At 39.5% G+C, this 27,066-nt stretch overlaps 1 pseudogene; it reads left to right on the top strand.

Moving 5' to 3' along the window:
• The first annotated feature begins 273 nt into the window (after positions 1–273).
• LOC105465831 (aspartate aminotransferase, mitochondrial-like) lies at positions 274–15,798 on the top strand (annotated as a pseudogene).
• Positions 15,799–27,066: the final 11,268 nt, after the last annotated feature.

Below are 27,066 nucleotides of genomic sequence, written 5' to 3'. Positions count from 1 at the left end.
TTAATGCCCAACTTAAAAGGCACAGAGTATCAAGCTGGATAAAGAAGCTAGACACAACTGTATGCTGTCTCCAAGAGACCCATCTCATCTGAAATGACACCCATAGTTCAATGTAAAGGAATGAATATAGGTCTCTCAGGAAAACAGAAAGCAAAAGAGAGTAGGGGCTGTTATTCTTATTTCAGACCAAATAGACTTTAAACCAACAATGATAAAAAGAAAAAAAAAAAAAGCAATACATGATATAAAGGTTCAATTCATTCAATTCAACAAGACTTAACAATTCTAAATATGGCCCACTCTCCCTCCATTCTGTCCTGTGGCTGCCCACTGCCCTCCTACTGTTCAGTGTGGCCCTGCTGCACTCCAGCCATGTCCTCTCCAGGATCCCCACTGCCTTCCACCCAGGCCTCACCACCATGGCCTCTGCCAGAGCCAGGTCCTGGTGGACCTGTGTGGAGATGGGACTTCCAGATCCATTCTGGGAGTCACTGAAGCCTTTAAGAGGGACACCAATAGCAAAAAGATGAATCTGGGAGTTTGTGCCTACTAGGATGATAATGGAAAGCCTTACATGCTGCTTAATGTCAACAAGGAAGAGGCCCAGATTACCACAAAAAATTTGGACGAGGAATACCTGCCCATTGGGGGACTGGCTGAATTTTGCACAGCATCTGCAGATCTAGTCCTGGGTGAGAATAGCGAAGTGTTGAAAAGTGGCCAGTTATTCACTGTGCATACCATTTCTGGAACTGGGACCTTAAGGATCAGAGCCAGTTTTCTGCAAAGAATTTTTAAACTCAGCTGGGATGTCCAAACCATCCTGGGGAAATCACACACCCATCTCCAGGGATACTGGCATGCAGCTACAAATTTATTGTTACTATGACCCCAAGACTTGGTGTTTTGACTTCACAGGTCGTATGGAGGACATTTCAAAAATGCCATAGCAAAATGTTTTTCTACATGCCTGTGCCCATAATCCCATTGGAGTGGAACCTCGTCTAGAGCAGTGGAAGGAAATAGCAACAGTGGTGAAGAAAAATAATCTCTTTGCATTCTTTGACATGGCCTAGCAAGGCTTTGCTAGTGGTGATTGTAACAAGGATGGCTGGGCTGTGCGCCACTTCATCAAACAGCATTAATTTTTGTCTCTGCCAATCATATGCCAAGAACATGGAGTTATCCAGCGAGTGTGTGGGAGCCTTCACTGTGGTTTGCATAGATGCAGATGAAGCCAAAAATGTAGAGTCAACAGTTGAAGATCTTGATCCATCCCATGTATTGTAATCCTCCGCTCAGTGGAGCCCAGATTTCTTCTAACATTCTTAACACCCAAATTTGCAAAAACAATGGTTGCAAGAAGTGAAAAGCACAGCCAGCCACATGATTAGCATGCGGACTCAGCTGGTCTCCAACCTCAAGAAGGAGGGTTCTGCCCACATCGGGCAACACATAACTGACCAAATTGGCATGTTTTGTTTCACAGGGCTAAAGCCTGATCAGGTGGAGCAGCTGACCAATGAATTCTCCATCTACATGACAGAGGACAGCCACATCTCTGTGGCAGGGGTCACCTTCAGTAACATGGGCTACCATGCCCATGCCATTCACCAGGTCACCAAGTAATAGCACTGGTGCAAGGAAGCAGAAACAACCTTTCTGTCTTCAGTGTCTGCTGTTGGGAGCTTCACACAGAGGATGACAGAGGGTGGATGGTGGTGAGTAGATCATTTCTTTCAGCCGCATTGTTTAACAACATTCAGCAATTGAATGTTTCTCAGAAAAGAACATGTAGTGACATAGGGCCGAGGCATCCATGGTTGGTGTCTGGAACATCGTGGCTTTAAACCAAACTCTCCCCTGTCCTTTTATCTCCCAACTTCTCTCAAAGAGTTTATACATGCAAGAAAGTCATCACATCAAAAAACATGTCAGTTATACCATTGCAATATTTCAGAAACTTTAACTGAAGTGTAATACAGTGTTGGGGTTCCTCATGGGAAACAGCACACATTGCAGGCTTTGAGAGAAAACCTGCTTCTATCATGAACAGTCAGCATTGTGTCTGTCCTCTCATGATAGAGCAACCTTAACAACAGACCATATTGCATTTTGTGAAAACCAATGAGTCTGCTGACACTACAGCAAGGAAAAAAAAAAAGAGGTTGTTTTCTGTCTTATTTAAGAAAAAGAGAAGGCTCTCTCTTCTCCCTTGTCATTGTTTTTTTCCTTATAGACAAAGATTTTTAACTAATGTAGATTTTCATCCCATTCTACTGCTTGATTGATCATCAACCCCATCCTGTAGCGATTTATTTAAAAATAAAGAACATAATTTTCTGCTGATACCTTACCAACACCTTTCTCAGCAAAGAATAGTGGAGAGGAGGTAACAGCACTTTATCCCAGCATCCTCCTCAATGATTGTATATTTGCCTTCTGTTGAGATGTTGTCTCTGCCCAGTTGGACCTACTCCCTTTGTTGAATGTACTTGTGCAGTAACTCATTTCACATCATGAGTCAGGTGGCACAGGGCAATACCAGGAAATAGGATATTCTAGGCTTTATGTGCTGCCAGCTGGGATCAAACTTCACTCTTTCTAAAGAACGATCATCTGCTCTAATCATATAGACTTATTGCAGCCTGGTTTATCTGTTACAATAAAATTACTGTAGACACTCCACCTCAAAAAATAAAAAAAGGTGAGGGCGGAGCAAGATGGCTGAATAGGAACAGCTCCAGTCTCCAGCACCCGGCCTGAGCAACACAGAAGACAGGTGATTTCTGCATTTTCAACTGAGGTACTGGGTTCATCTCACTAGGGATTGTCAGACAATCTGTGCTGGCCAGCTGCTGCAGCCCAACCAGAGAGACCTGAAGCAGGGCCAGGCATCGCCTCACCTGGGAAGCACAAGGGGGAAGGGAATCCCTTTTCCTAGCCAGGGAAACTGAGACACACAACACCTGGAAAATCGGGTAACTCCCACCCCAATACTGCGCTTTACCAAGGGTCTTAGCAAACGGGCACACTAGGAGACTATATCCCACACCTGGCTGGGAGGGTCCCACACCCACGGAGCCTCCCTCATTGCTAGCACAGCAGTCTGCTATCTAACTGCAAGGCAGCAGCGAGGCTGGGGGAGGGGCGCCCGACATTGCTGAGGATTAAGTAGGTAAACAAAGCCTCTGGGAAGCTCAAACTGGGAGGAGCTCACAGCAGCTCAAGGAAGCCTGCCTGTCTCTGTAGACTCCACCTCTAGGGACAGGGCACAGCTAAACAACAACAACAACAACAAAAACAAAAGCAGTTGAAACCTCTGCAGAAGCAAATGACTCTGTCTGACACCTTTAAAGAGAGCAGTGTATCTCACAACACGGAGGTTGAGATCTGAGAACGGACAGACTACCTGATCAAGTGGGTCCCTGACCCCTGAGTAGCCTAACTGGGAGACACCCCCACTAGGGGCAGACAGACACCCCACACCTCACACGGTGGAGTACACCCCTGAGAGGAAGCCTCCAAAGCAAGAATCAGACAGGTACACTCGCTGTTCAGCAATATTCTATCTTCTGCAGCCCCTGCTGCTGATACCCAGGCAAACAGGGTCTGGAGTGGACCTCAAGCAATCTCCAACAGACATACAGCTGAGGGTCCTGACTGTTAGAAAGAAAACTATCAAACAGGAAGGACACCCACACCAAAACCCCATCAGTACGTCCAAAGTTGAAATGAAGGAAAAAATCTTAAGGGCAGCCAGAGAGAAAGGTTGGGTTACCCACAAAGGGAAGCCCATCAGACTAACAGCAGATCTCTCGGCAGAAACTCTCCAAGCCAGAAGAGAGTGGGGGCCAATATTCAACATTCTTAAAGAAAAGTATTTTCAACCCAGAATTTCATATCCAGCCAAACTAAGTTTCATCAGTGAAGGACAAATAAAATCCTTTACAGATAAGCAAATGCTTAGAGATTTTGTCACCACCAGGCCTGCCTTACAAGGGACCCTAAAGGAAGCACTAAACATGGAAAGGAACAACCAGTACCAGCCATTGCAAAAACATAGCAAAATGTAAAGACCATTGAGGCTAGGAAAAAACTGCATCAACTAACGAGCAAAATAACCAGTTAATATCATAATGGCAGGATCCAGTTCACACATAATATTAACCTTAAATGTAAATGGACTAAATGGTCCAATTAAAAGACACAGACTGGCCAACTGGATAAAGAGTCAAGATCCATCAGTTTGCTGTATTCAGGAGACCCATCTCACACGCAGAGACATATATAGGCTCCAAATAAAGGGATGGAGGAAGATCTACCAAGCAAATGGAGAGCTTAAAAAAGCAAAGGCTGCAATACTAGTCTCTGATAAAACAGACTTTAAACCATCAAAGATCAAAAGAGACAAAGAAGGCCATTACATAATGGTAAAGGGATCAATTCAACAGGAAGAGCTAACTATCCTAAATATATATGCACCCAATACAGGACCACTTAGATTCATAAAGCAAGTCCTTAGAGACTTACAAAGAGACTTAGATGCCCATACAATAATAATGGGAGACTTCAACACCCCACTGTCAACATTAGACAGATCTACAAGACAGAAAGTTAACAAGGATATCCAGGAATTGAACTCATCTCTGCAGCAAGCAGACCTAATAGACATCTACAGAACTCTCCACCCCAAATCAACAGAATATACATTCTTCTCAGCACCACATCACACTTATTCCAAAATTGACCACATAATTGGAAGTAAAGCACTCCTCAGCAAATGTACAAGAACGGAAATTATAACAAAGTGTCTCTCAGACCACAGTGCAATCAAACTAGAACTTAGGACTAAGAAACTCAATCAAAACCACGCGACTACATGGAAACTGAATAACCTGCTCCTGAATGACTACTGGGTACATAACGAAATGAAGGCAGAAATAAAGATGTTCTTTGCAACCAATGAGAACAAAGATACAACCTACCAGAATCTCTGGGACACATTTAAAGCAGTGTGTAGAGGGAAATTTATAGCACTAAATGCCCACAAGAGAAAGCTGGAAAGATCTAAAATTGACACTCTAACATCACAATTAAAAGACCTAGAGAAGCAAGAACAAACACATTGAAAAGCTAGCAGGAGGCAAGAAATAACTAAGATCAGAGCAGAACTCAAGGAGATAGAGACACAAAAAACCCTCCAAAAAAAATCAATGAATCCAGGAGTTGGTTTTTTGAAAAGATCAACAAAATTGATAGACTGCTAGCAAGACTAATAAAGAAGAAAAGAGAGAAGAATCAAATAGACTCAATAAAAAAGGGATAAAGGGGATATCACCACTGACCCCACAGAAATACAAACTACCATCAGAGAATACTATAAACACCTCTATGCAAATAAACTAGAAAATCTAGAAGAAATGGATAATTTCCTGGACACTTACACTCTCCCAAGACTAAACCAGGAAGATGCTGAATCCCTGAATAGACCAATAGCTCTATAATTGAGGCAATAATTAATAGCATACCAACGAAAAAAAGTCCAGGACCCAATGGATTCACAGCTGAATTCTACCAGAGGTACAAGGAGGAGCTGGTACCATTCCTTCTGAAACTATTCCAATCAATAGAAAAAGAGGGAATCCTCCCTAACTCATTTTATGAGGCCAACATCATCCTGATACCAAAGCCTGGCAGAGACACAACAAAAAAAGAGAATTTTAGACCAATATCCCTGATGAACATTGATGCAAAAATCCTCAATAAAATACTGGCAAACCGGATCCAGCAGCACATCAAAAAGCTTATCCACCATGATCAAGTTGGCTTCATCCCTGGGATGCAAGGCTGGTTCAACATATGCAAATCAATAAACGTAATCCAGCATATCAACAGAACCAAAGACAAAAACCACATGATTATCTCAATAGATGCAGAAAAGGCCTTTGACAAAATTGAACAGCCCTTCATGCTAAAAACTTCCAATAAATTCATATTGATGGAACGTATCTCAAAATAATAAGAGCTACTTATGACAAACCCACAGCCAATATCATACTGAATGGGCAAAAACTGGAAAAATCCCTTTGAAAACTGGCACAAGACAGGGATGCCCTCTCTCTCCACTCCTATTCAACATAGTGTTGGAAGTTCTGGCTAGGGCAATCAGACGAGAAAAAGAAATAAAGTGTATTCAGTTAGGAAAAGAAGAATTCAAATTGTCCCTGTTTGCAGATGACATGATTGTATATTTAGGAAACCCCATTGTCTCAGCCCAAAATCTCCTTAAGCTGATAAGAAACTTCAGCAAAGTCTCAGGATACAAAATTAATGTGCAAAACTCACGAGCATTCTTATACACCAGTAACAGACAGACAGAGAGCCAAATCATGAATGAACTTCCATTCACAATTGCTTCAAAGAGAAGAAAATACCTAGGAATCCAACTTACAAGGGATGTCAAGGACCTCTTCAAGGAGAACTACAAACCACTGCTCAGTGAAATAAAAGAAGACACAAACAAATGGAAGAACATACTATGCTCATGAATAGGAAGAATCAATATCATGAAAATGGCCATACTGCCCAAGGTAATTTATAGATTCAGTGCCATCAGCATCAAGCTACCAATGAGTTTCTTCACAGAATTGGAAAAAACGGCTTTAAAGTTCATATGGAACCAAAAAAGAGCCCGCATCTCCAAGACAATCCTAAGTCAAAAGAACAAAGCTGGAGGCATCACGCTACCTGACTTCAAACTATACTACAAGGCTACAGTAACCAAAACAGTATGGTACTGCTACTAAAACAGAGATATAGACCAACGGAACAGAACAGAGTACTCAGAAATAATACCACACATCTACAGCCATCTGATCTTTGACAAACCTGACAAAAACAAGAAATGGGGAAAGGATTCCCTATTTAATAAATGGTGCTGGGAAAATTGGCTAGCCATAAGTAGAAAGCTGAAACTGGATCCTTTCCTTACTCCTTATATGAAAATTAATTCAAGATGGATTAGAGACTTAAATGTTAGACCTAATACCATAAAAACCCTAGAAGGAAACCTAGGTAATACCATTCAGGACCTAGGCATGGGCAAAGACTTCATGTCTAAAACACCAAAAGCAATGGCAACAAAAGCCAAAATTGACAAATGGGATCTAATTAAACCGAAGAGCTTCTGCACAGCAAAAGAAACTACCATCAGAGTGAACAGGCAACCTACAGAATAGGAGAAAATTTTTGCAATCTACTCATCTGACAAAGGGCTAATATCCAGAACCTACAAAGAAATCAATCACATTTACAAGAAAAAAACAGACAACCCCATGAGAAAGTAGGCAAAGGATATGAACAGACATTTCTCAAAAGAAGACATTCATACAGCCAACAGACACATGAAAAAATGCTCATCATCACTGGCCATCAGAGAAATGCAAATCAAAACCACAATGAGATACCATCTCACACCAGTTAGAATGGCAATGATTCAAAAGTCAGGAAACAACAGGTGCTGGAGAGGATGTGGAGAAATAGGAACACTTTTACACTGTTGGTGGGATTGTAAAGTAGTTCAACCATTATGGAAAACAGTGTGGCGATTCCTCAAGGATCTAGAACTAGAAGTACCGTATGACCCAGCCATCCCATTACTGGGTATATACCCAAAGGATTATAAATCATGCTGCTATAAAGACACATGCACATGTATGTTTATTGCGGCACTATTCACAATAGCAAAGACTTGGAATCAACCCAAATGTCCATCAGTGACAGACTGGATTAAGAAAATGTGGCACATTTACACCATGGAATACTATGCAGCCATAAAAAAGGATGAGTTTGTGTCCTTTGTAGGGACATGGATGCAGCTGGAAACCATCATTCTCAGCAAACTATTGCAAGAACAGAAAACCAAACACCACATGTTCTCACTCATAGGTGGGAACTGAACAATGAGATCACTTGGACTTGGAAAGGGGAACATCATACACTGGGGCCTATCATGGGGAGGGGGGAGGGGGGAGGGATTGCACTGGGAGTTATAGCTGATGTAAATCATGAGTTGATGGGTGCTGACGAGTTGATGGGTGCAGCAAACCAACATGGCACAAGTATACATATGTAACAAACCTGCACATTATGCACATGTACCCTTGAACTTAAAGTATAATTTAAAAAAAAAAAAAAACTGGAAAAAAAATTTCAGTAAAATACTGGCAAACCAATTCCAGCAGAACATCAAAAAGCTTACCCACCACAATCAATTTTGCTTCGTTTCCAGGATGCAAGGCAGATTCAACATATGCAAATCAATAAACAGAACTGAGGATAAAACACATGATTATCTCAATAGATGTAGAAAAGGCCTTTGATAAAATTCAACATCCCTTCATATTAAAAATTCTCAGTAAAGTAAATATTGATGGAAGATACCTCAAAATATTAAGAACCATTTATGACAAACCCACAGACAATACCATACTTAATGAACAATAGCTGGAAACATTCCCTTTGAAAACCAGCACAAGACAAGGATGCACTCTCTCAACGCTTTTATTCAACGTAGTATTGGAAGTTCTGGCCAGGGAAATCAGGCAATAGAAAGAAATGAAGGTATTGAAATTGAAGAGAGGAAGTCAAACTGTCTCTATTTGCAGGTGACATGATCCTATATCTAGAAAAACTCATCATCTCAGCGCAAAAGCTTCTTAACCTGATAAGCAACTTCAGTAATATTGGAAAAATCAGTATCTTGACAATGGCCATACTGCCTAAAGTAATTTACATATTCAGTGCTATTCCCATTTAACTACTATTGTCATTTTTCACAGAATTAGAAAAAAACTATTCTAAAATGTATATGGAACCAAAAAAGAGCCCAAATAGCCAAGACAATCCTAACAAAAAGAACAAAGCTGGAGGCATCACGCTAGCTGACTTTAAACTATACTACAAGGCCACACTATCCAAAACAGCATGGTACTGGTACAAAAACAGACACATAGACTAATGGAACAGAGTAGAGAACTCAGAAATAAGACCACCCATCTGATCTGCAATAAACCTGACCAAAACAAGCAATGGGGAAAGGATTCCTGCCCAAGGCCCTGAGAGCCCACCTCTTGCATCAGCAAGACCTGGATGTGAGACATGGAGTCAAAGGAGATTATTTTGGAACTTTAAGGTTTAATGACTGCCCTTTTGGATTTCAGACTTGCATGGGGCCTGTAACCCCTTCGTTCTGGCCAATTTCTTCCACTTGGAACTGATGTATTTATTCAATGCCTGTACCCCCTTTGTATCTAGAAAATAACTAACTTGCTTTCAGTTTTACAGGCTCATAGGTAGAAGGGACTCACCTTTTCTCAGATGAGATTTTGGGCTTGTAATTTTGGGTTAATGCTGGAACGAGCTAAGACCTTGGTACTGTTGGAAAGGCATAGGTTGTGTTTTGAAATGTGAGGACATGAGATCTGGGGGGATCCAAGGGTGGAATGATATGGTTTGGTTTTGTCCCTACCCAAATGTCATCTCATTGAATTGTAGTTTCCTTAATCACCATGTGTCTTGGGAGGGACCGGGTGGAAATAATTGAATCATTGGAGTGGTTTCCTTCTTCCTTTTTTTATTCCTTATGATAGTGAGTTAGTTTTCATGAGATCTGATGGCTTTTTAAGGGGCTTCCCCCTCACTGGGCAGTCATTCTTCTGCTGCTGCCATGTGAAGAATGACATGTGTTCTTCTCCTTCTGCCATGATTGTAAGTTTCCTGAGGCCTCCCCAGCTATGCTGAACTGAGTCAATTCAACGTTTTTCTTTTACGAATTACCCAGTCTTGGGTATGCCTTTATTAGTAGCATGAGAACGGACTAACACTATTCCGTATTTAATAAATGGTGCTGGAAGAACTGGCTAGCCATATGCAGAAAACTGAAACTGGACCCCTTTCTTACACTTTATGTAATAACTAACTCAAAATGGATGAAACACTTAAATGTAAAACCCAAAACTATAAAAATCCTAAAAGAGAATCTAGGCAATACCATTCAGGACATAGGCATGAGCAAAGATTTTATGACAAAAACATCAAAAGCAATTGCAAAAAAAGCAAAAATTGACAAATGGGATTCAGTTAAACTAAAGAGCTTCTGTACAGCAAAAGAAACTATCATCAGAGTAAACAGACAGTCTACAGAATGGGAGAAACTTTTTGCAACCTATCCATCTGACAAAGGTCTATTATCCAAAATCTACAAGAAACTTAAATAAATTTATAAGAAAACAACCTTGTTAAAAAGTGGGCAAAGGACATGAACAGACACTTCTTTAAAGAACACATATGTGTGGCCAACAAATATATGTAAACAAGCTCAACATCACTGATCATTAGAGAAATGCAAATCAAAACCACAATGAGATACCAACTCACACCAGTCAGAATGGCCAATATTAAAAATTCAAGAAACAACAGATGTTGGCAAGACTGCGTAGAAAAAGGAATGTTTTTACACTGTAGGTGGGAATGTCAATTAGTTCAACTTTTGTGGAAGACAGTGTGGCTATTCCTCAAAGACCTAGAACCAGAAATATCATTTGACCCAACAGTCCCATTACTGAGTATATCCCCATAGGAATATAAATTGTTCTATTGTAAGGATACATGCATGCATATGTGCATTGCAGCACTCTTCACAATATCAAAGACATGCAATCAACACAACATGCCCATCAATGATAGACTGGTTAAAGAAAATGTGGTACATGTACACCATGAAATACTGTGTAGCCATAAAAAGCAACAGGATCATGATTTTTTTGTTTTTGTTTTTGTTTGTTTGTTCGTTTGTTTTGCAGAGACATGGATGGAGCTGGAAGCTGTTATACTCAGCAAACTAATGCAGGAACAGAAAACCAAATACTGCAAGTTCTCAGTTATAAGTGGTAGCTGAATGATGAGAACACTTGGACATGGTGAGTGGAGGACAACACGCAGTGGGGCCTGTTGGGGAGTGTGGCAGGAGGGAAAGCATCAGGAAAATTGCTAATGGATGCTGGGCTTAATAACTTGGTGATGGGATGATCTGTGCAGCAAGCCACCATGACACATGTTTACTAATGTAACAAATCTGCACATTCAGCACATGTCCCCCTGAACTTAAAAGTAAAGCAAAATAAAAATAAAAATATAATTTTTCCCCATTCAACATCATGGACTTCCTGAAGTTCTCTAGACCTTGGATTAAGAAGATGAATCTACAGTACATCAGATTTGATATGTCACAACATATATACATCTTTAGCCTGAATCACTCTCCAAGGTTGCTGTCCTAGCTTTCATTCCCACCAGCAGTATTGGAAAATTTGTATTATCTCACACACTCAAACAACCATTTATATTGTTTTCCAACTTGATGGGTTAAAATAACATCACATTTTTGTTATAATGTGAATTTCCTTGGTAACTAATGAGGCTGAACATATTTTTGTCTGTTTGTTGGCAATTTTGGCTTTCTGATTCTGTGAACTGCCTTTGTACATTTTCTATTAGGTCATTGACGGTTTTCCAATAGGAAAATGACATAATCTCTGCCTTGCTCAATACATAGGTCTCTTGTATCTCTAGCACTTTCTGACCTGGTTCTACCATTTTGCTAAAAGTCTAGGTGAGTGGGTTCAAGCAAGGTAAAAGCCATACAGACTGCAGTGGAGGAAGGGTAGAATACCAACAGGGAAAAGAGTTAAGAGGTTATTTAAATAGTTAACTAGTGTATAAAAGGATAACATCAGTGGTGGTGTAGAGAAGGAGACTAATGTAAGAGACCCCACAGGATTTTGTTTGCGGGAAAGGAAGAAAATTAGGAGCCAAAATGGAAGCCACAGAAATATTTTGAGAACAGGGGACAGTTTTGTCTTCTCAGTCTCTATTCCTTTTAAATAAGTAAACTCTTAAATAGCATTTTCTTTCCCAGACCATATGTGTGTATGTGTGTGTCTGTGTGTACAAACTAACTAACAAACAGTAAGCTCTAATTTTGAATGCTTTTTTGGAGCATGTGCTTCTAGAGATTCATACAGTTTCAGCTCAATTTTTGCATGCTGTTGAACCTGGGTTTTGGAACTTGGATTCAAATCTTAGCTTAAGCAGTGACAACTGTGTGATCTTGGGCACATCATTTAGCCTCAATATAATGCTGGCACAACACTGGCTTCTACACAGAAGTATTGTGAGGTAAATATAAGGTAATGTATGTGAAGTATATAACATAGTGCCTGGCACAGAGTGAGTATTCAGCACATTTGTTGAGTAGATCAATCAAAATTGAGATTCCCAATGCTGAAGCCGTAGAAGCTGTCATAGTAGTTTGTATTACTTTGTTTTCCTTCCATTTTAATTGTGATTTTAAATGTAATAATTTCTGGTGATAGACATAGTAATTCTTAGTTAACTAGACTGTAAGACTGATAAGAATCTGCCATTCATTTCCTATGCCAAATGAAAACTTACTGGAAACAATAACAATTCACATTTATTAGACAATATATTCATGCACTCTTAGAAGTACTTTACACTAAATAAGCCATGAATCTTCATTATAACATTATAAGATAGGAACTATTATTATCCCTATCTTATAGATGGGAAACTAAGGTATAAAGCAGTTATTTAACTTATTCAAGGTCAAACAACTACTGTGGTTCCTGAGTCTACATTTTAACTACTGTAGTCAAAGAGGAGGAGTGACCTGCCTAGGTCACTCTAGGACTTATTTCTTCTATCTAACTGTATCTTTGTACCTGTTAACAAGCCCCTCTTCATCCTCCTATCCCCATTATCCTTTTCAGCCTCTGGCAATGACCATTACAAACTCTCTACCTCCATCAAATCAATTGTGTAGCTTCCACATATAAGTGAGAACATGCATTTGTTTTTTGGTGCCTTACTTATTTCACTTAACATAATTTTCTCCCGATTTTTATTAACCTTTATTTCCACATTATTAACTATAAATAAAGATATACTACTTAGAAGAAAAAAGAAACCTATCTTTGACATAGCTCTGAATGAAAGTCATAGTAAAGACTTTTGAGTGTTTTCTGTTTATGTGTATGAGTGTGTATTGAGTTGAAAGAAGAATGAAACTAGTCATAGCAGCTGAATTATGCCCTTTGGGCAAAGTTTGGTTTTCATAGAAACTAGTATGGCCTAACTCTCTGAGGGAAAAATACACACACACACACACACACACACACACACACACACACACACATATCAATATGTTTTATTATATAATACATGGTAATTTACATACATATACATATTATTATATAATATATGCTAATTTGCTATACTATATGTATATATATTCAGTTGAACCATAAAAAATTGGCACTTTTGTAGGTAAAAATTGTTAAATATTAGCAATTCTATATGGTTACACTGGGCATTTGTGTGTGTGTGGTTTAAAACAAATGAGAGAGTAAGAGATTGACAGGAAGAAGGGGAGGGATGTGTGTGTTTGGTGTGTGTATGTCATAATAAAAGTTTCAAGCTGTAGAAATCTATCTAGCTATATTTAGGAAGGATCTCAGAAAAGTGACAAGGATACTCTTTTCAACATATTTTTAAGGAATGAACTTCCACCTTCTTTAGTAGAGCTCTTTGATCATCTCAGTGATTTTAGGCTCTGAAAGCCTTTGCTTTCCAGAAGTTTTGGTCATTTGTTTGGGTGGAATCCTCATATTGCTGTTTAAGTCTGTTCAATCTGCTTTGAATTCTGTATAGAATGAGAAAGGAAACAACTCATCAGCATTATAAAAAAAATAGTAACAGCCAGTTGTATATGATAGTCTCATGGCTACAAAGGAAAAATTAGTATTGGATTTCTCAAATATGTCCAGATCTTCCCAGATAGTCATTTGATATAAAAACCAGTCCCCCTGGAGATTGTTGTATGTTATTAAGCTAGTCTTCAGACTTCTTTTGGAGAATGGATCTTAACTAAACTATGGCTGCTGTTTTAGAATCTTCCTTTCAGAGAGTGCTGAGAATAAATTGCACTTCATTCCCAGAAAATTGTTCGTTGATTGTCTATTTTAAAGATTATTGGATTATCCTCATTAACATTCAGTTGATGTATTGAACACTTGCTCTATGCAGCAAACTCTGCAAAGACCTATGTTTTGGATATTCACAAATACTTTAACATCTCTGTGACAGATTACTGAGAGTGGACTTAATTTTTGGAATAGTCAAAAGCAGAGGTGGGAACATAAAGTTAGCGATGAGGCTTATGTGGTAGGATAAAGTCCTGAGGCTGGTTTTCTTCTATGCACATACAACTTCAGAAGTAGTAGGAGACTTTAATGGTGTTTGGCTCAGAAAAAAAGAATAGTTATCTTGGGCCTATCTTGGTCCTCTCCACAAAGTCCCTGAGGAACACAAGAAAGAATGGTAAGGAAAAGGAACATAACACATAATTAGACAGACTTGTTCCCCAGAACTCTATTCAGAGAACTGTGGTAGGTCAAGCTAGATCTTATAGTTAAGTTTGGAGGCCTGTGAGGCCAATTTCCTCTACCTAAACTCAAACCTTAATCTCAGAGTCTTACTTGACAGTTGACTGCAATGTGACAGAAGGCCACGATGATAAGCTTGATTAATAAAAAGAGAATAGAGAATTGACCACAATCATGTATTGATGTGTCATGGCATCTGACCAGTCAAATAAAAGTTAGGTGGGAGGCACAACAAAGTTTTTAGTTATTATATCCTTTATTCTAGAATTCTACATACACCAAATATGAAAGGAATTCTAAAGCAGCATTTTGAACATAATGGAAATCAGCATGTATTCAGCTGGAGTGATATTTAGGACAGCAATTTTATTTAGGGAAGATAAGGGCTCTGGGGGTGAAAAAGGAAGGATTGTGAAGGGCAATATAAGGCATGCTAAAGATTTTGGTGTTTAGAAACATCCTGCTACAGTAGTGTGGAGCGTGCTTAGAAAAGAGGAGAAACTATCAGCAGAAATACTGTCTAGAGACTTTTGTGATAAGTCCACGTGAAACAGTAGGCCTTAAACTAAGGTAGGAGACACTGGACTGTAGAGAAGCAGGTAGATTCTAAAGTTATAGATGACAAGATAAATAAAAATATACTACTTAGAAGAGAAAAGAAACCTATCTTTGACATAGCTCTGAATGAAAGTCATAGTAAAGATTTTTGAGTGTTTTCTGTTTATGTGTATGAGTGTGTATGATATGGTATCACCAGTATTTGGTTATTGATTGCTTGTGGGAGAAGAGGAAGTAAAGGTGACTCCCAGGATTCTGATTTGGGCAATGGAGTGAAGAATGGTGCCAAGGTACCAAAGGAAGAACAAGTTTTAGTCTGTGGATGCGGTATCAGACTGAAGATATTTTGTTCCAGAGTGTCTATGTTGAGGTGCTTCCGGAACATTCAGATGGATGGCCTATTGTAAATACATATATACAATACATATGGTGAGAGCGGACTTAATTTTGGGAATAAACATGTTAAAACACATTTTTTATTATTATTATTATACTTTAAGTTCTAGGGTACATGTGCATAACGTGCAGGTTTGTTACATATGTATACTTGTGCCATGTTGCTGTGCTGCACCCATCAACTCGTCAGCACCCATCAACTCCTCATTTACATCAGGTATAACTCCCAGTGCAATCCCTCCCCCCTCCCCCCTCCCCATGATAGGCCCCAGTGTGTGATGTTCCCCTTCCCGAGTCCAAGTGATCTCATTGTTCAGTTCCCACCTATGAGTGAGAACATGTGGTGTTTGGTTTTCTGTTCTTGCGATAGTTTGCTGAGAATGATGGTTTCCAGCTGCATCCATGTCCCTACAAAGGACACAAACTCATCCTTTTTTATGGCTGCATAGTATTCCATGGTGTATATGTGCCACATTTTCTTAATCCAGTCTGTCACTGATGGATATTTGAGTTGATTCCAAGTCTTTGCTATTGTGAATAGTGCCGCAGTAAACATACGTGTGCATGTGTCTTTATAGCAGCATAATTTATAATCCTTTGGGTATATACCCAGTAATGGGATGGCTGGGTCATACGGTACTTCTAGTTCTAGATCCTTGAGGAATCGCCATACTATTTTCCATAATGGTTGAACTAGTTTACAATCCCACCAACAGTGTAAAAGTGTTCCTATTTCTCCACATCCTCTCCAGCACCTGTTGTTTCCTGACTTTTTAATGATTGCCATTCTAACTGGTGTGAGATGATATCTCATTGTGGTTTTGACTTGCATTTCTCTGATGGCCAGTGATGATGGGCATTTTTTCATGTGTCTGTAGGCTGTATGAATGTCTTCTTTTGAGAAATGTGTGTTCATATCCTTTACCCACTTTTTGATGGGGTTGTCTGTTTTTTTCTTGTAAATGTGATTGATTTCTTTGTAGGTTCTGGATATTAGCCCTTTGTCAGATGAGTAGATTGCAACAATTTTCTCCCATTCTGTAAGTTGCCTGTTCACTCTGATGGTAGTTTCTTTTGCTGTGCAGAAGCTCTTCAGTTTAATTAGATCCCATTTGTCAATTTTGGCTTTTGTTGCCATTGCTTTTGGTGTTTTAGACATGAAGTCCTTGCCCATGCCTATGTCCTGAATGGTATTACCTAGGTTTCCTTCTAGGGTTTTTATGGTATTAGGTCTAACATTTAAGTCTCTTATCCATCTTGAATTAATTTTCGTATAAGGAGTAAGGAAAGGATCCAGTTTCAGCTTTCTACTTATGGCTAGCCAATTATCCCAGCACCATTTATTAAATAGGGAATCCTTTCCCCATTTCTTGTTTCTCTCAGGTTTGTAAAAGAGCAGATGGTTGTAGATGTGTGGTATTATTTCTGAGTACTCTGTTCTGTTCCATTGGTCTATATCTCTATTTTGGTACCAGTACCATGCTGTTTTGGTTACTGTAGCCTTGTAGTATAGTTTGAAGTCAGGTAGCGTGATGCCTCCAGCATTGTTCTTTTGACTTAGGATTGTCTTGGCAATGCGGGATCTTTTTTGGTTCCATATGAACTTTAAAGCAGTTTTTTCCAATTCTGTGAGGAAACTCATTGGTAGCTTGATGGGGATGGCATTGAATCTATAAATTACCTTAGGCAGTATGGCCATTTTCACGATACTGATTCTTCCTATCCATGAGCATGGTATCTTCTTCCATTTGTTTGTGTCTTCTTTTATTTCACTGAGCAGTGGTTTGTAGTTCTCCTTGAAGAGGTCCTTGACATCCCTTGTAAGTTGGATTCCTAGGTATTTTCTTCTCTTTGAAGCAATTGTGAATGGAAGTTCGTTCATGATTTGGCTCTCTGTTTGTCTGTTACTGGTGTATAAGAATGCTTGTGATTTGTCAAAACACATTTTTAAACTCTTACTATATTCCAGAAATAAAAGGTTTGCTCTACCTCTCCTCTTTTACCTATAAGCATAGCTGTGCTCCTGCCCTACTGAACTACTCGCCATTCCAATAACACAGCACACAGCATGTTTTTCACATCACAGTACCTTTGTACATATTGTTCCCTTTGCCTCAAATGCTTCCTTTCTCTCTCTCTTCAGTCAGAATATGTATGTTTACATTCTGATTTGCTGATATTTATTGTAATATAACATACATATGAAAGAGTACAGAAATTATACATGCACAGTTCAGCAAGTTTTCATAAATTTAGCATACCTGTGTAATTGGCACCAGAAATATGAAACAGATTATTATTTCACACCCCATCTTCTAGAATTATAGATTAGTACCATCTGTTTTTGAAATTTATGTGAATGAAACCATATATCTATTTATTGCTATCTATCTTATTTCATGCAACTTAAGATTTTGAGATTCATTGATGTTGTTGTATGCAGCAGTGATTTGCTCTTTTTTCATTTTCTCAGTAGTATTTCATTGTGTGATTATACCATAATTTATTTACTCTTTCTAAGATTGATGGACATTTGGGTCATGTTCAGTTTTTGGCTCTTAATAATAATCATACTATTAAAATAAAAGCTATATGAGTTTTTATGTAAGTAATTTTTTTGCTACATATGTGCACACCCATTTCTGTTGATTATATATAAAGGGGTGGAATTGCTGTGCCAGAGGTTATGCATATGATTAGTTTTAGTCAGTACTGCCAAATAGATTTCCAAAGCAGTTGTACTGACCCACTCTTTTTTTTTTTTTTTTTTTTTTTTTTTTTTTTTTTTTTACACAACTCCAAAAACACAGTTTTTCCCATTGAATTTTGTTGCAGTTAAATCAGAGATGTCAGAATTATGCTCATCAGGAAACACAAAGTACAGAAATATAATTTCTGTGAGTAGTTTGTAAGTGCTACTAGTAAGTACTGCTAGTGAGTGGTATGTAAGATTGATAGCTTCTAGTGAAAGTCTGGAATCCAAAGCTTGATATGTATCTGAATATATGTTTACCCCACCTTAGCACTGTGCTTTGCCGAGGGAATAGCAGGCCTTGTGCAGGTCCAAGATATTTCTCATAAACACTTCATAGCCTCATTCAGGACATGAAAATTGGGTAATTAATGTCCCAGAAATGTGTGCAGAGGAGAATAATGCAAACAAAATGCATCTTGGAAAAAATTCAAAGCAAGTGCCAACCATATTCATCACAACTTAAACTAAAACAAAATGAAGCAAAAAACCTCACATAAAATCTGAATTTAAGAATACAGTCTGGTGTGTCATCAGTGAAAATGGAGTGAGAACCTGTAGAATATCCCTTATCTATAAAAACCAATGAGAACACTGGCCAAAAAAGAAAATGTGAGAATCAATGTTTTCAGAACTCTAGAAATTAACCAAAGGCTTGCAGAAATCCATGGATTCTTTATTCAAGAAAAATATCTGAGGCCAGGCGCGGTGACTCACACCTGTAATCCCAGCACTTTAGGAGGCCAAGGTGGGTGGATCATGAGGTCAGGAGATTGAGACCATCCTGGCTAACACGGTGAAACTCCGTGCCTACTAAAAATACAAAAAATAAACAGGGCGTGGTGCTGGCGGGTGCCTGTAGTCCCAGCTACTTGGGAGGCTGAGGCAGGAGAATGGCATGAACCCCGGAGGCGGAGGTTGCAGTGAGCTGAGATCGCGCCACTGCACTCCAGCCTGGGCGACAGAGCGAGACTCCGTCTCCCCCCCTCAAAAAAAAAAAAAAAAGAAAAAGAAAGAAAACACACACACACACAAAAAAAAACAAAACAAATCTGAAGCTCAGTAGGAGCATGAGCTTTTTATCATTTTTATTTGTCCTGTTCCCATGCCCTCTCCCCAGTTCCACAGTAGCTCTGAAAATCAACAGCATGCAGTCACAGCGAAAAGCAGCAACGTGGTAACCCCTGAAGAGGGTAGAATGAGGTTGGAGCCTGTATGACAGCTCTCAGGGAGACCTCATGTGCAAGGCTACCTTTAATAGAACTGACTAAAAGCTCTCCCAGGGTGAATAGACCATTCCATGGAACCATTTGTCAGAAATAATCAGAGAAAATTATGTGTGTGTGTGTGTGTGTGTGTATATATATATATATATATATATATATATATATATATAAAATCTACCACCAATAATTTTATATTAGATCACAGCACCTGAGGTGGTAGATAAGGATTGGTGCAAACATTAGGCTAACCAAAAAGCGTACAAAGAAAACATGGGGAATAAAATGTCCATAAGTGTGTTAATGGGCATGCAATATTTAAATATGTAATTTCTAGGACAATTACAACACAAAAGATGAGGAGGGAATTGAGATTTATAGGGGCAAAGTTTTTGTATATTATTGAATTTTAAATTATAAAATACAGTAATAGAAACAAGGGATTAAGATGATATGTTGCAAAATATTTATAAGAAAGAAGACAGCAATGGAAAACAAAAAAGACATAAAACATACAGAAAACAAATAGCAAAATGATAGATGTGAATCCTATTTTATCAGTAATTATATTGAGTTTAAATTGATTAGCTACTCTAACGAAAAGGCAGAGACTAACAGAATGGATTTTTAAAAACAGTGGTCCAACCGTATGCTTTCTGTGAGACACACAAAGACACAAACAGGATGAAAAAGCTATATTTTACATATCATGGCCAAAGTGGCTATGCTAACATCAGACAAAACAGAATTTAGGACATAATTGTTTCTAGATGTAAATAAGGGACTTTTATAAGGAAAAACGGGTCAATGAATCAAGATGATATGATAAATATACATTCACCTAATCTGAACCCCCAAATACAAAGGTTGTTATATATACTGTTATTCATACCTTTTTTATAACACAAACACTCCTTTGATTGTTACAAGAGTTTGATGAATTTTTAGAGTTCTAAAAATGTTGATTTTGAGAATTATTACCAGCATTCTTATTGCTTTTGTGGAAGAAAAGATTTTTGGAGGTCTTTACTCCACTTTTTCAAAAATCTCAACTCTTAGCAGATTTTTCAGTGGATATGAAGAATGTCATTTTATCAACATGCCCTGATGCATTTATTCAGTCACCTGCTGATGGACATTTATTTAGGTTGTTTCTAGTATGTTGCTAGCACAAACAGAACTCCAGCAATATTATTCTACATGTAATTTTATACAACTTTATGAGAATAGCCATACAAGTGGAATTATTTAGATCATAGGATATATACATTTTAATATTTGATAGATATATATTAGTTTTCTCTAAGGAAGCTGTAATAAATTACATGCCCACCAATTTATGAGATTGAATGTTTTCACACATTTAATTTTTTTAAAAATTTATTTTACAACACTGCATACTGACAATATTTTTTTTTAATTTATTTATTATTATACTTTAAGTTGTAGGGTACATGTGCATAACGTGCAGGTTTGTTACATATGTATACTTGTGCCATGTTGCTGTGCTGCACCCATCAACTCATCATTTACATCAGGTATAACTCCCAATGCAATCCCTCCCCCTCTCCCCTCCCCATGATAGGCCCCTGTGTGTGATGTTCCCCTTCCTGAGTCCAAGTGATCTCATTGTTCAGTTCCCACCTATGAGTGAGAACATGCGGTGTTTGTTTTTCTGTTCTTGTGATAGTTTGCTAAGAATGGTGGTTTCCAGCTGCATCCATGTCCCTACAAAGGACGCAAACTCATCCTTTTTGATAGCTGCATAGTATTCCATGGTGTATATGTGCCACATTTTCTTAATCCAATCTGTCACTGATGGACATTTGGGTTGATTCCAAGTCTTTGCTATTGTGAATAGTGCTGCAATAAACATACGTGTGCATGTGTCTTTATAGCAGCATGATTTATAATCCTTTGGGTATATCCCCAGTAATGGGATGGCTGGGTCATATGGTACATCTAGTTCTAGATCCTTGAGGAATCGCCATACTGTTTTCCATAATGGTTGAACTAGTTTACAATCCCACCAACAGTGTAAAAGTGTTCCTATTTCTCCACATCCTCTCCAGCACCTGTTGTTTCCTGACTTTTTAATGATCGCCATTCTAACTGGTGTGAGATGGTATCTCATTGTGGTTTTGATTTGCATTTCTCTGATGGCCAGTGATGATGAGCATTTTTTCATGTGTCTGTTGGCTGTATGAATGTCTTCTTTTGAGAAATGTCTGTTCATATCCTTTGCCCACATTTTGATGGGGTTGTTTGTTTTTTTCTTGTAAATTTGTTTGAGTTCTTTGTAGATTCTGGATATTAGCCCTTTGTCAGATGAGTAGATTGCAAAAATTTTCTCCCATTCTGTAGGTTGCCTGTTCACTCTGAACTGGATCCTTTCCTTACTGCTTATACGAAAATTAATTCAAGATGGATTAGAGACTTAAATGTTAGACCTAATACCATAAAAATCCTAGAGGAAAACCTAGGTAGTACCATACAGGACATAGGCATAGGCAAAGACTTCATGTCTAAAACACCAAAAGCAACGGCAGCAAAAGCCAAAATTGACAAATGGGATCTCATTAAATTAAAGAGCTTCTGCACTGACAATATTTTTAATCTTTATCAATCTGATGGTGAGCAAAATGTCTTTTTAATTTCTTTCTTTTTTTTTTTTTTTGGACATAGAGTCTCTCCGTCACCCAGGCTGGAGTGCAGTAGTGCGATCTTGGCTCACTGTAACCTCTGCCTCCCGAGTTCAAGCTATTCTCTTGCCTCAGCTTCCCAAGTAGCTCGAATTACAGGCTCATGCCACCACGCTGGGCTAATTTTTGTATTTTTAGTAGAGACAGGGTTTTGCCATGTTCGCCAGCCTGATCTGGAACTCCCGGCCTCAAGTTATCTGCCCACCTTTGTAGTAGGACAAGCCATGGACAAAACCTCACAGACACCGAGGTAGCGAAGGAAGTGGCTTTAATCAGCTGGAAGCATCAGCAGGCGAATGTCTCAAAGTCCAAGCTCCCCGCATGCACAATTTCTGTCCCTTTTAAGGGCTCACAACGCTAAAGATTTTACATGAAAGGACAGTGATTGATTGAGCAATCTAGGGGGTATGTGACAGGGGCTGCATGCACTGGTAATCAGAGTGAAACAGAACAGGATGAGAAGTTTCACAAATGGCCTTCCATACAATGTCAGGAATTTATGGATAACATCAGTTGCTAGGTTATGGGTTGAATTTTAACTACCAGGTTCGGTCAGGCAGGCCCAGGCCTGGTTTTGGGTCTGGTTCCTGGCGCCAGGCTGCCTGCCTTTGGTTTCACTTCCTTGTTTCTTTTTAAAACAGGTACTAAGTATAAAACAATATGAGGGGTCTCTTTTTCTCTTCTCTCATTTCCCCCCTTTGAGACTCTCACTTATTAGTGGGAGTTCTCACTTTCATTTTTACTACTTATGTCTTCCTGTGCAATAGATTGATAGTGATTCATATAATATACTTGTGCTGAAGCATTCTGGTGAACTAAGGTAGTGATGAAGCTTTTTATCATTTGAAGAAGTACAGATAGTAAACAAAGAAGTAGTAAGCAGGTTCCTATTACTACTATAACTCCTATTATGAGAGTTTTAAGTCCTCCTATTGCTGGGAACCAATTTCCAAACATGGCCCCAGGATGAAATCCGTGCCACACTTGAACGGGTACATGTGCCAGTTTTGTTATATCTTTGACTATGTCTTCAACTACTTGCCCCTGATCATCTATGCATAGACAGCAATTAATAAGGTGAAATTTTCCACAAATCCCTCCTTCAGCTGCTAGCAAGTAGTCGAGAGCTAGTCTGTTTTGGTAGATAGCATTTCTCATCTGAGTCTCTTGCCGGGCAAGAACAGTCAAGGCTTGACTGGTTTTATTAGTAACAGTTTCTAAAACAGCTTGTAACCATATGATTCAGTTGAGCATGTAGATGGGGGTCCAATATCCCCACGAGCCATCTTGTGCCCAAGTGGCGGGCCCATAGTATTGTATAATTCTTTCAGGGGGCCGTTCATCATCTTTCTAGTTACCTATGGCTATGCTTTGCTTTTCGTGGGAAGCATAGACAGGGAATCCTAGGAGTTCACCTGTTTTTATGGGCAATAGGAAGAAAGATGGTTTAATAGTGCCAATTACACAACTACCTGTCCACTGATCAGGTAGCTTAGCATAGGCTCTATGTCCACATATCCAGTATAACCCAGTAGGGGCTGTCCAGTCCCAGTGGGATTCTGGGTTGGTCCAAACGGCCTGTAATCTTGGAAATTTACTTAACGGATTTTTTTCTGTGTGGTTTGAACTCCACCATGTAACTGTTTTTGTGGTACCATTATACAGTTTCTGTCCAAGACAACTAAGCTGTCCTACAGGATGAGTGAATTCTTTTCCTTCTCTAGCTATGCAATATTGTCCAATAATTGAGAATTTTAGAACCCAGAAATTGTCAGGATGGTTCTTTTGGGCTGGGAATTCATCAGGAACTGGGCCCGTAGGGACTAATTCTCGGGCTTCCCATGGCCATTGATCTCTTATTACAGTTCCTCCACAAACATAACATGAAGTGACTTTTAAAGGCTGTGCTACATGCTCGGCTAACTGCAAAAACAAATTTCTAGTTTTTCCTGGAATCTCAGGTACTGGCACATTTCATTCATCATAGAAAGTCTGAAATACTGGTTCTAGAGAGCATTTTCGAACCTCCCCTTTTATTAAGATATTTATTCTAGGATCTAGTCCCTTTCCATCAATGCCTAGAGATACATGCTCTCCTTTTTCCCACTTTGGGTCTGAGGGATTTGTAATTATTAATTCTAAAGGGTTGCAGCTTCCACTTGTGCAGGAGGGACTGATTTTTCCTTTTTGGAGGCAAACAGGATCTTTTTCATAGTTTTTCCAAGTAGCCCAGATGACACAAGACCAGTATTAACACACATTTGTACATGAATATGATTCATGGCAGATATACTTATTTCTGCTGTGTAACTCTTTTCCCAATCTAGAAAACCACATCCTATTCCTTGCTGATTGCTATTAATAGTGGCACAAGCGTCAAATTTTAGGGTTACATGTTTGAGGAACCCTCTTTCTTCTGTTCTAGCTATTACTTTATTTGTGTCACCTAGAAAAGGACCAGTCCTTAGTCTTATTTCAAATACCGTGATCATGGGAGGTTCACAGGGGTCATAACACACATCACGCTGATCACCTTCTGGATTACATACTTTGTACTGTTATTATATAAACATGTTCCTTTTGGAGTTCCTAGGCACTCATAATAACTATAGAAAAAAAGATTGTTTTAACTTGTTGTCCTACCTCAGTGACCTGATGTATACACTGAAAGCAATCCTCTATGTGAAAAGAAGCAGTGGAAGCTTTTACCACACAAGTCCATGTCTTAAGGAAAATAAGTACCACGATGATTTTCCTTATGCTTCAGCCGTGCGTAGATGAGTCAGCTTCAGGGTGTGACTGGAGCAGGGCTTGTCGTCCTCCTCAGAGTCGCTTTACAGGGATTGTCCAGGCTTGGTTTGGCCTCCCAGGTTTCAGTGGCTGTGGGCTTTACGCGGCTGTGGTGAATCCAGACTGGGATTCCTTCTACCTTTACAGATGTGGGAGTGGTCAGGATAACGGTCTGGGGTCCTTTCCACCATGGCCACAAAGGAACTACTTTCCAGTCCTTGATCCATACATGGTCACCTGGAGAAAAAGGGTGAACTGGGGAGAATAAGCTGACCGGGTACCTCTCATTTACCCAAGTTGAGATTGTCTGGGTAATTTTCCCCAAGGCCTGCAGCTGTCACTGTAATTCAATTTCACCTAACTCTTGGGGAGTACCCGGAAGTCCTCGCAGTATAGGAGGAGGTCTATGATACAATATTTCATAAGAGGAGTATCCTGTTTTCTTAGAGGGGGTGCACCTAATTTTAAACAATACCATAGGAAGGGTCCGTATCCATTTCCCTAAACTATTTTTGATAGTCAAATTCATTCACCCTACCTTTCCGGAACTCTGAGGTCAGTAGGCAGCATGTAACTTCCATATGATTCCCAATACTTTTGCTGTCTTCTGTACTAAGTCAGCCACAAATGCCGGCCCATTATCTGAGCCAATCCATAGAGGCAGTCCAAACCTAGGGACAAGATCTCGAAGAAGCACATGGGTTACTTCATGAGTTTTTCAGTTCGTGTCGGATAAGCCTCTACCCACCCAGAGTAAATACCCACTAGAACCAGTAAATACTAGTTGCCTCTGCATTTGTGCATCTCTGTGAAGTCCATGTGAAGCTTTTCAAAAGGAGCTGCTCCATAGGCTTGCATGCCGGGAGGAACAGAAGGGCCTTGCTTTGCATTGTGCTGTCGACAGGTAACGCATCACTGCGCTACTGTTTTAGCAAGAACTGGCAAGTGTGAGATGTAGAAGTATCGGCGTAACAGCTTTTCAAGTGACTCTTGGCCTAAATGGGTAGTTTCATGTACAGCCAGCACTACTGCGTCTCCTAGCAGCTGTGGCACAGCTGTTCTCTCATCTGGTAACTTTATCCATCCTTCTTTTATTGTTTGTCCTCTCTCTGCCTGAAGAAAGTCTTTTTCCTCTTTAGAATAAGTAGGGACCAGATCAGATTTTGAGGGAGTAGGGGGGCAGTGACTGATGTCTGGTAGGGAGTAGATGCTGCTTTTCATGCCTCTGTGTCTGCTTAGGAGTTTCCTGGACTCACTGAGGTGGTAACTTGCTCGTGTCCCCTGCAATGCATGACTGCTTTTGGGGTTTCTACACTGCCTCTAATAATTGTAGAATATCTTATTGATATTTTATGTCCTTTCCCTCAGAATTTAACAGGCCTTTTTCTTTATATAATGACCCAATAATTTGAAGAGTTAGAAAGGCATATCAAGAGTCAGTATAAATGTTTACAGTCTTACCTTCACTGAGTTCTAGAGCCTGAGTTAAAGCAAAGAGTTCTGCTTTCTGGGTCGAAGTGTCCTGAGGCAATGTCTTGGCTTCAATAAAATTATCCAAGGTTACCACCGCATATCCTGCACATCTTTCTCCTCATGGGTTGATGAAGCTGCTCCCGTCTGCATATAACTCCCAGTCTACTGATGCCCATGGCTGGTCTCAAAGATCGGGTCTGCTAGAATAGACTGAGTCCAACACCTCTACACAGTTGTGTTCAACAGGGCTGTCTGATACTGGGAGGAAGGTGGCAGGATTTAGTGTGTTACAGACTTCAATGGTTATGCAGGGGTTTTCACACAACAAGCTTTGGTACTTGGTTGATCTAGCATTCGTTAGCCAATGGTGTCCTTTGGTGTTCATTAAAGTTACCACCACATGGGGGGATTTATATTTAAGTTTTGCCCAAGAGTTAGCTTATCTGCTTCTTGTGCTAACAGGGCTGTAGCTGCCAGGGCTCTCAGACATGGAGGCCAGCCTTTTGAAACTCCATCTAGCTGTTTTGAGAGGTAGGCCACTGGTCTTGGCCAGGGCCCCACAGTTTGAGTTAAAACTCCGACTGCCATTTTTTCTCTTTCTAACACAGAGTGTGAAGGGCTTGGTCAAATCTGGTGGTCCCAGA

The sequence above is a fragment of the Macaca nemestrina genome, chromosome X (assembly GCF_043159975.1).
Source record: "Macaca nemestrina isolate mMacNem1 chromosome X, mMacNem.hap1, whole genome shotgun sequence".
Lineage (NCBI taxonomy): Eukaryota > Metazoa > Chordata > Mammalia > Primates > Cercopithecidae > Macaca > Macaca nemestrina.
This window is presented reverse-complemented; position numbering and strand designations above follow the sequence as displayed.